Source organism: Desmodus rotundus, chromosome X (genome assembly GCF_022682495.2).
Source record: "Desmodus rotundus isolate HL8 chromosome X, HLdesRot8A.1, whole genome shotgun sequence".
NCBI lineage: Eukaryota > Metazoa > Chordata > Mammalia > Chiroptera > Phyllostomidae > Desmodus > Desmodus rotundus.
In genome coordinates, this window is record NC_071400.1 from 82,475,398 (window position 1) to 82,486,712 (window position 11,315).

At 37.2% G+C, this 11,315-nt stretch overlaps 1 pseudogene; it reads right to left on the minus strand.

Moving 5' to 3' along the window:
• Positions 1-9,923: 9,923 nt before the first annotated feature.
• On the minus strand, positions 9,924-10,481 carry LOC112302038 (large ribosomal subunit protein uL22-like; annotated as a pseudogene).
• Between the last annotated feature and the right edge of the window lie 834 nt (positions 10,482-11,315).

The window sequence follows — 11,315 nt, forward strand, 5'->3', positions numbered from 1 at the left end:
CCCGCCCTGGGGAACACCTAAGGCTCCACCCCTTTAAGCAACAAAAGCACCAAGACACACACAAAAAATGGCCCAAATGACAGAACACTTCAAAGCTCCAGAAATAATTCAATTAAGCAGCGAACAGATAGCCAACCTATCAGATGCACAGTTCAAAACACTGGTTATCAAGACGCTCACAGAATTGGTTGAATTTGGCCAAAAACTAGATGAAAAAATGAAGCCTATGCTAAGAGAAACAAAGGAAAATGTACAGGGAACCAATAGTGATGGGAAGGAAACTGGGACTCAAATCAACGGTGTGGACCAGAAGGAAGAAAGAAACATCCAACCAGAAAAGAATGAAGAAACAAGAACTCGGAAAAATGAGGAGAGGCTTAGGAATCTCCAGGACATCTTGAAATGTTTCAACATCCGAATCATAGGGGTGCCAGAAGGAGAAGAGGAAGAACAAAAAATTGAAAACTTATTTGAACAAATAATGAAGGAGAACTTCCCTAATCTGGCAAAGGAAATAGACTTCCAGGAAGTCCAGGAAGCTCAGAGAGTCCCAAAGAAGCTGGACCCAAGGAGGAACACGCCAAGGCACATCATAATTACATTACCTAAGATGAAACAGAAGGTGAGAACCTTAGAAGCAGCAAGAGACAAGGACACAGGTACCTACAAAGGAGTTCCCATAAGACTGTTAGCTGATTTCTCCAAAGAGACCTTACAGGCAAGAAGGGGCTGGCAAGAAGTATTCCAAGTCATGAAAGGCAAGGACCTACATCCAAGATTACTGTATCCAGCACAGCTATCATTTAGAAAGGAAGGGAAGATAAAGTGCTTCTCAGATAAGGTCAAGTTAAAGGAGTTCATCATCACCAAACCCTTATTATATGAAATGTTAAAGGGAGTTACCTAAGAAAAAGAAGATAAAAAATAGGAACAGTAAAAATGACAGCAAACTCAGAGTTATTAACAACCACACCTAAAACAAAAACAAAAGCAAACTAAGCAAACAACTAGAACAGGAACACAACCACAGAAATGGAGCTCACATGGAGGGTTATCAACGGGGGAGTGGGAGGGGGAGGGGGGGAAGGTACAGAGAAAATGTAGCATAAATGATAGGTGGAAAATAGACAGTGGGAGGGTAAGAATAGTGTAGGAAATGTAGAAGCCAAAGAACTTATAAGTATGACCCATGGACATGAACTATGGGGGGAGGAGTGTGGGAGGGAGGGGGTGGACAGGATCGAGTGGAGTGAAGGGGGGAAAATGGGACAACTGTAATAGCATAATCAATAAATATATTAAAAAAAGATTGGAGATGTCACTCAGTACATTCCATCTCTGAAAAAGTAAAGAGTCCATATATGTATCTTTATTGACAGGTGAATCAGTGGCATCATCTATATAGATGAAGAGCACGAAACAGGCAAAAAGGATAAATATAAAATGTGACCTTTGAAAACTTTGATGTGCTTCTAACATCGTATATAACGAAGGACTCTTATTCTTTATTCTGTTGCTTCTTGTTCCCAAAGACATCACTCGTAGCTTCTCAAACACATTCCTTTGATCTGAAATCCCTTGATTATTATTTCAAAACATAGCCTCCCCACTCCATTGGCAGGTTTTGGCACAAACTCCATTTCCCTTAGGGACAGCCTTGATAGATACCTTCTTCTCTTTTGCTAACAGAGATTATCCTGTGGGTTCCTAATTCTGAGTTCGCTGCCAGCCCTCTTTCCTGGCACTGTCCCCTTCTTGCAGTTGGACCAGTAAGGAGCAAGATGCTCTCTGGTTTTTATTGCTCAGCTTACTTTGTATCTCTGGGGCTCAGCTTGCAAATTTAATAAGAAAATTTGCTCTCATCCACTCACTCTTACTCATTCCCAGACCTCCTCAATTGTTTTCTAAACTCCTTGGAGTCAATTAAAAAGATTATTCAGTTTTCCTTTCTTCAGATCTCTGACACAATAAGGAACCGGAAGCTACAAAATTCCATTAAAAGTACATAAATCTCTCCCCTGCTCTCACTGAAAACTAATTCCCATGTTTGTCTTTATCTGGTGGATTATTGTTGTCATTTTAATACCAGACTGTTGGGGAGTTTAATGTTCAGTGCTTCATTAATAAAGCTTTGTGCTTTAGAAAAATTTGGAACACACAAATTCTTGACAGTGAACAGAATTTATTTTATATTTGTGGTTAATATCATAGGGACCAGTTTAGAAACAGTTTTGTTTTTACATCAAGATGCAGAAAAGCAGTATTTTACAAACCACAACCACAGAGATAGAAGTAATTAGTGGAAGGATAATAATAATGGTTTTACAACTTAAAAATAAATGTTTGCTTCTATCAGTAATACAATGAGAAAAATTGCAACATTGAGAGAAGAGGAAAAAAGAAGAAAACATACATTTTACTGGAATGGGAGGGCAAATTCATCAGTGTGTTAACAATAAAATTTGTATAGAAAATAATTACAGTAGGACATTTCTAGTTTTCTTTATTTGAAATGAATTTGTGACTCTCATTTTGGCAACTGTTGTCAGTAATTCAGTTTCAATTAGAAAATAACTTTAACTAATTTTCTACTTGGTGTACTACTCTGCAACATTATTATTTTAACTAGTTCATATACAAGTGAAAATAGTGAGTCTCTTCTAATATTTCCAAAAGTCCTCTCCCCTCAAAGCTTCCCCTCTCCCCATACATACAAAGCATGAGATGAAACCTTGAATTTGATAGGGAACTTAAATGGCATTAGATCAACCTCATGCCAAATTTAAAAAAAATTTTTTTTCTGCAGCATCCCTGAAAGATGGCCAGATGGTGTCTGCTTACACACTTTCAGTGAGGGGAGCATGTTATTTACTAGCTGTTCCATTTCATTTGTGTCTCATTGGTAGACCTTGTATGGAGCAAAAACTCGCTTCCCTGTAACTTTCTAGCTACTAGTCAATGAAGCTGCTGGAACATCACAGGTTGATTGTTCTTTCTTCCACACGATAACTTCTTCAGATTTTAAAGGTCAGTATCGTATTTGTCCAAGAATCTTTTGGGATAAATATCTCACTTTTTCCCAACTTTTCCTCATGTAAAATGATTTCCACAGCATTCAACATCTTGGCTGCCCTTCTTGAGACACTGTCTAATTTGTGGAAGTTCTTTACATGGGGCATCTAGGAATGCACAAAAGTTTTGGCTTATGTTTTTACCAGAACCATTAGGCTTTTTCCTTGATGATCTTCATGTAGGCTAAAAATTACATTTTTATGTTTTTTTTAATGGACTTATATTGTGGGCTCCAACTGAACTTGGGATTATGCAACACTGTTTTCAAATGACTTGAGGTCAAATGTGGCTTTTCACTCTGAACTTTAAAAATACATTTTTGGTATTTAAATGCAGGACATACTACAGATTCTTTTAAAATATTACATGTTTATTCCAACTCAATATTTTGGATTTTAATTATGTCATTCAATGTATTAGTTTCAAATACTGTGGCATCTGAAAATTTGAAAAGCGTGCTCATGATATCCCCCCTTTAAAAAAATTTTATTATTGTTCAAGTACAGTTGTCTGCCTTTCCTCCCACCTCTACCCCAATATCTCCTTGATGTGGAACACACATCTCTGAAAACCTTATTCTGGTAGACATCAATATAGCAGTCATGGGTCAGTAGTAGTTTGGAAGATTTTGAATGTCCATAACTGATAACAAAGTGTATAATAGATAAATCATCAGTATTAGCTTATTCAACTAATGTTTCTGAGTGCTTGTGATGTGTCAGGAATGGTGCCAGGTACAGTAGCTTATTGCAGTAACAAATCACAATTTCTTCATATTCTCTGTATCTGTGCCCCTGTATATTCTGAATCTGGGCTGGGCGATATGACTTCCTTTGGCCAATGGGGTAATAGAAAATGTGACACCAGCAGGAGCTTGAAAAACATAGGGCTTTGTGCATTAGGGCTTGATCTCTCCTGCTGGTCCTAGAAACCTTGAACCTACAGTTTGTGAATAAGGCTGTGGAGATATGTGGCCCTGTCACCCTGGCCACTCTTCTTACAGTCCAACACCAACTGACAGCTAGTGAGGCCATTCTAGACCAATTGGTCCCTAACAAACTGACCAGCTGACTATAACTATAGAGGGAGCCCAGAGGAAATTTCACAGCAGAAAAACTGCTCAGCGGAACCCAATCCAAATTTTCAAATCTTGTGATCATAAGCTAATAAATAATTGTTGCTTTAACCACTAAAGTTTGGGGAGGCTTTTTACACAGTAGAAGTCACAGTCGAGAATATTACAGACACAGTCCCTGGCCTCTTGAAAACAAAATTCTAGTAAGACTCTTAATGTATATAGTAAGTTTTTCAATTTGTCACCCCTACTTACATCCATTCTCTTTTTCATGTGTAGTTAGTTATGCTCATTAGATGCAGAAAATTCTTTCTGGGCTTGGCCATGCCCTTTGCTTTGGCCCATGAAACAGGAGGGAAAGTGAGTGTCGAGCTACATCCTTAAGAGGCATCTGTTTCTACCCGCCCTCTTGTGCTTCTGAACCATAAGAAGGAGAGAATAGCTGTTAACAACAAGACAGATAATAACAAGTGTTGGAGATGCTGTGGAGAAAACCCTTATTCACTGCTGGTAGAATGTAAACTGGTACAGCCACTATGGAAAACAGTCTGGTTGTTCCTCAAATAATTAAGAAGAGAGTTACTATATGACCTAGCAATCCCTATTCTGGGTACCTTCCCTAAAAATTTGAAAACATGTATTCGCAAAGATATATGCACCCTTATGTTCATTGCAGCATTATTCACAGTGGCCAAGACGTGGAGACAACCAAAGTGCCCTTCAAAAAAGGATTGGATAAATAATATATGGTGCATATACACAGTGGAATACTACTCAGCCATGAGAAAGGATGAAATACTGCCATTTGCAACATGGATGGATTTTGAGAATATTATGCTGAGTGAAGTAAGTCAGTCAGAAAAAGCTAAGAACCATATGATTTCACTCATATGCATGATATAAAACTGAAACTCATAGAGACAGACAGACAACAGTATGGTGGTTACCAGAGGCAAGGGGGTGGGGGTAGGACACAGGAGGTCAAGTATATGGTGATGAAAGATGGTTTGACTTTGGGTGGTGGGCACATAATACAATATACAGATCATGTATCATAGAACTGTAGACCTAAAACCTGTATAATCTTATTAACCAATGTCATCCCAATAAATTTAATTAAAAAAATGCACAGAGCTCACCTGGACTAATCTGTAGTGTGGCACCCAAGTCCATCTGAGACTAACTCAGATCAGCCAGCCCTCAGCCAAACTGCAGAAGTGTGAGCAAGGAGAAATTATTTTTTTATGCCACTGAATTTCAGGGTGGTTTCTTTTGCTGTATTTTTGTGGCAATAGGTAGCTGATAAGGTGGACCTATTTGAAGGTATTGCTTAGTCAATGGTATCCTTTACTTTTTTAAAAGATTTTATTTATTTATTTTTAGAGAGAGAGGAAGGGAGGGAGAAATAGAGGGAGAGAAACACTGATGTGAGAGAGAGAAACATTGATCAGTTGCCTCTCCTATGAACCCCAGCTGGGGACCAAACCCACAACCCAGGCGTGTGTCCTTGAACCAGGGACTTTTTCCATTGCTGAACAATGTCTAACCCACTGATCCACACCCATCAGGGCTCAGTCGTATCCTCTAAAGAAACGAAGTCATATATTATAGTAAATTACTGTTTGAATTTAATCTTTTAATATTTTTTTACATTAGGACAAGCTAAAATAATAAGTATTCATATAACTATTCAGAAGTCTTGGGTCATTGCAACAACTGGAAACTGAGTCATAGCAGCAGCTTTAATTTTGCAATTGCTGTATTTCTAGGACTAAGGGTCCCCCTCCTGGAAACCACTATTGCTTGAGTAACAGTGTGATAGCAGCACCTTCAGTACCAGCTGACTTGTCTGCTTTTCCCTTTATTACTCCAAGGTGAGAAGTGATGATTACAGTGTTCGTAGTTAATAGATATAAACAAGATTTCCATTAAACATGTTTGCACTTAGCAGGGGGTTTCTTAAACATCAACAGACTTCAGCACTCAAAGGAGTTAATGCTACAATAATGGTCTGGCATAAAGTGTGGCTTATATTTTGGGGTGGACAGCCTCTTTTCTGTGCAAGTCACAAAACTGTAGATGGCTCCAATCCAACCTACTTTTAACACTGACCCTGCTGATATGTAAGAACCAGTAAGAGACTGTTTTTGTTTTAAATTTTGAATTCATCAGGGTCCGATATCTTTGTAAGTCACAATAAAAATTAATTCTTAGGTGTTGCAGCAATGTAAAATTGCTGAAAAGGTTTCTGTTTGCTCACTCCTCAGTTTCTGTACTTAATCTTGTCACAGAGTGGCAGCAAACATTTTACAGCCTGGGACCAGCCTGTGAGTAGTGTTGTAGTGAGATCTTTTGGATGGGAGGGGATGTTAGAGTCAGGTTCTGTTTCATTGTTTCCCTTGACAACACCATAGCCATCTTACTGTCTCAGACAAGTGGTAAACAAGAAGGTATCACTGTTTGGAGGATATCACTATTATATATAATAATATTCAGTAAGGAGGAATGATTAAATGATGCAATTAATACTATCTTCAGGCAACCAATATGATCATCATTTTTTACTATGATAATACATGAGAAGAATTAATGAACTCATCAAATATATACAGAGCATCTATTACATTCAAGACCTTGTCCCAAGAGCTAGGGGTACATCACTGTAAAAACCAGATAAGCCTTGGCACCTTCCAAAGCTTATGTTGTGATGGGAAGTCCCTGAAATATACAGAATCAGTTCTGAATGAACCCTGAATTTTCCCCTTACTGCTGTTAGCACAAATGCTTGATAAACCTCATTAACTTTATTACAATTAATTCTTGGCTTCCTGCTTTTAGGTCAATTTTTGAACTAACTTGGATGATTTATATTTATTTCCTGACCTGAGGATATAATTTTGGAGTAGTCCTCCTTTGCCCTTTTCCAAGGAAATTTTTAAAAGAAGATTTAAAAGTTGTATTTTGTAGTAGCTCCTATAGACCCCTCTCCCCACTATCTCCTCCCCACTCCCCTCTGGCTATTGTTACAATGCTCTTAATTTCAATATCTCTGGTTATATTTTGTTTGCTTTTTTCTTTTGTTGATTATGTTCCAGTTAAAGGTGAGATCATATGGTATTTGTCCCTAGGAGCTACTATAAAGGACACAGAGACAAAATCAAGGGGGAGGGTAGAGGTGGGAGAGGGAGGCGGGACTGGCTGGGGTGGGGTGGAGGGATGGGGAGAAAATGCAGACAATTGTAACTGAATAAAAATAAATAAATTAATCAAAAAAATAAAAGTTGCATTTTGAAGGCAACTCGGATTAATTATTTCATTTGTATTAATATGACCATGTTCCCCATGGAAAAATGAGGAATAGAAAGAGGAAAAGGACTGCTGATTTGCAGAAGTACATGCTTAAAAATGAAAATTACAAAACAGGAAATTCAGCTTATTGCTTTAAACATGCAAAATTAACCACAAATTATTTTAAAATATCCATTTATATGATGAAATACTAGTTGGCCATAAAAAAGAAGAAAATTTTACTTTTTTTGACAGTGTGGGTGGACCTAGAGAACATTACGCTAAGTGAAATAAGCCAGTCAGAGAAAGACAAATACCATATGATTTCACACACATGTGGAATCTGATGAACAAACTGAACTAACAAGGAAAATGAGGACAGACTCATACATGGAGAGCAGATGACAGTGAGGGGTGGGGAGGTTAGGGAGTGGAGAGATTGAGCACAAAGGAAAAAGGACTCATGGATGTAGACAACAGTGTGGTGATTGCGGGGGAAGGGGGGATAAGGGGATAAATGGTAATGGAAAACATACAATAAAGATTATATAAAGAATATCCACTTGCACTATGAATCCTGGAGAATAAAGTTATGAAATAAATTATCTTGGGAGCTGCCAATGGATGATAAATTGCAATGGAAATGTAAATGACCTGCTCTCAACCAGTAACAGCATGGCAAACACCAGCAAATCCCAGGTATGTCATTGATAAACAAGTTGACATGCTGGGTATTAATGCTATGTGACTTGGAACAAGTTACTTAAGTGCTCTAGGTCTAAGTTTCCTTATCTGTAAAATGACAATAAAATAGTACCTTTCACATAGGGTTATGAGGATTAAAATTACATTCTATGTAAAGTGCTTGGCATAGTGCCTAGTACATACTAAGTGCTCAGTAAGTATTAGGGATTATGGAGGGGAACCAGGCTATTGTGTGGAATGAAGTTTTTATATTTGATTACTGAACATTTTTAGAAATAGCTATCAGTAGGGGGCTGGGTGAAGGGATTAAGAAGTACAAATTGGCAGTTACAGAATAGTCAGGAGGATGTAAAGTACAGCATAGGGAATACAGTCAATAATATAAACCTGTATGGTGTCAGGTGAGAACTAGACTGAATCAGGAGATCACTTTGTAAGTCATACAAGTGTCTAACCACTATGCTGTACATCCGACATTAATATAATATTGAACATCAATGGTAATTAAAAAATAAAAATACTTTTTAAAAAAGAAAGAAATTCCTCTGCTGGTTGTCCAGGTACCAAGTGAACTAGTGTGACAGTTTTTAGATTCCTTAAGGAATGTCTATTTGGGTTTCTTAATATAGGTATTCCAACAGACAAAAAGGCATTTAAAAAATCTTAATTTCAGCATTCTACACAATATCAGTAACAGTCTTTCCAGGAGTTAACAAGATAAGGAATGGGTTCAAAGCACAGTGGAAGATTATCCAAGTTCCAAGAAGCAGATTTTAAAGGTCATGAGTTATTGGTCAGAGAATACAGACTCCTTGTTTCCAGAGCAGAATGTTCTTTAAGTTTCTTCCTAACCTGTTCAGCTATTTCCTGCCCCTTTACTACTACAGTCTGCTACTTCAAACACAGCTTAGCAGGGTCACCCTGGAACCCAAACCTATCAGCTGAAGAGCCCACATCCTAGAAGACACTGTTCCTTCTTGGCGCTGACTAAAATAATTTGAGATTTGTCTTTTCTTTTAAAATGTCACATGGTCAATTCTTACTTCTGTAGAGGTTGGAGCTCTACAAGCCCCACATTGTGAAACACTGCTCTGAATACAGAATTATGCTTACTTTATTTTAAAAAAGATTTTATTTATTTATTTTTAGAGAGATGGGAAAGGAGGAAGAAAGGTAGAGAAAGATCAATGTGTGTTTGCTTCTCATGCAGCCCTACTGGGGACCTGGCTCACAACCCAGGCATGTGCCCTGACTGGGAATCGAACCAGTGAACCTTTGGTTTGTTGGCCGGCACTCAATCCACTGAACTACACCAGCCAGGGCAGAATTATGCTTACTTTAACTAAAGTTTGCTATTTACCATTAGCTACACTTGTAGAAATAAAATTGTTACATTATTTTGAGGAACAAATGTATCCTGAAGAATATCATAGTATGTGGATTATTGTAGTTGTTTGATACTGACCATTATCAATTAAAAAATAAATGCATAAACTCTTTTATAACAGCAGGGTTTTACTGTTTCCTTTTTTCTTTTTGTTTTTAAAAAATTTCTTTATTTTTATTATTGATACTATTATAGATGTCCCCATTTCACCTCCCTTTGCCCACCTCCACCCAGCCCTGCCCCTCCTTTTTTCCTTGAAATTGAATTTTTATTCTTCTATCACACAATTTTATACTATATATCTCCATTACAGAAATATGCATATGGGTCAAATACATATGAATTTTTATTTTATTTTATTTTAAAAATTTTATTGGTATTTATTTTATGCTGAATTTACTCCTGGGTCATAAGCTTTTGTTTTTTCAGCTTCTTCTGGGATATCTTTTTCTTCTGTGTAACTTCCTCTTCTGGTTTAGGAACAAGCTGCTCTTTTTCAGTAGGGTCATCTCAGTGTGGTGGGGAGAGCTCATGTGTGGGTTAATCTTCCCATGAGCTCTGTAAATTCTGTGCTGCATCTTGGGAGCCTTGTTCACCTGGATGTGCTCAATGACCAGAGAATCTACATCTAAACACTTAAGCTCAGCATTATTCTGTGCATTTTTAAGCATGTGCAGCAAAAACTCAGCATTCATTTTTGGGCTACCAACCCTGTGTCCAGCCCCACTGTTTGGCCTGGGTGCACCTACCAACTCCACCATTGTACTGGCGGAATGGGACATTAAAGTGACATCTTTCAGATACTTGGTGGCTTTTCGAATATGCATACCCTTGATGGCCTGGGCAGTTTCTCGAGTGTTCTTAGAGTGAACACGAAGATTTGAACCTCTTGATTTGCATGATTTTGTGGGGTTTTCTGGGTCAAGTGAATAGCGAACCATCTTCAGAGGTCACCTCTGGATACTTTCGGGTAGAGCCAAAATTAATTTTTAAAAACTGACATGATTCATTGTTAGTTTTTTTTAATTCTTATTTTTTTGGATTACCTGTCACACTTAGGACACAATTAACCAAAAACGCTAGAAATCTACCAAATAATTTGAGAAATAATTATTAAACATTAAAACTAAAAATGTATTAAAATTTCATCTCTTGATAAAATGGCTAGGGATTTTTTCTAATTCATTTATATTTCTGGATGAATGTTAATTCATTCCACAAAGAGACTTCAACATCAAGTCTATTCCCATTGTTTGCTCTTTTAGATGTAACTACCAATAAACTTTCACATAAATAAGTAGATGGATGGCAATACAAGGAGTTCTTTTAAATGTATAATACTCAATTCTTTTAACTCCTTCTGAAATATATGGCAAATATAAGGTAGTCATACATCATCAAAACTAAATTTTATTGATCTATTGGCTGAAAATTCAATTAGGTACTCCTGTTTGTTGAAAGCAAAAAAGTGAAAACCAACAATCTGTCTTGCTGAAGAATTTGTTTTCTAGTCATTAGACTCATTTAATTTCCCAAGAGCAATAGTTCAAATTATTTCTAATTTATTCTTTTTTTGGCACCTCAGATATTTTAATGCTCTGAGGGAAATACACTACAGTAATATTTAGGATGGGGAAGAATTAAAGTGACAGAAATGTAATTTTGCAAAGGCAGGCCAAAAGGGGGTCAGTATAATTAGTTTAAGGTAAGAGTACCTACAGAAGTTAGGATCTAGCAATTGATTTTCTTTCTTTTTAAAATTTTGTTGTTTATGTTATTACAGTTGTC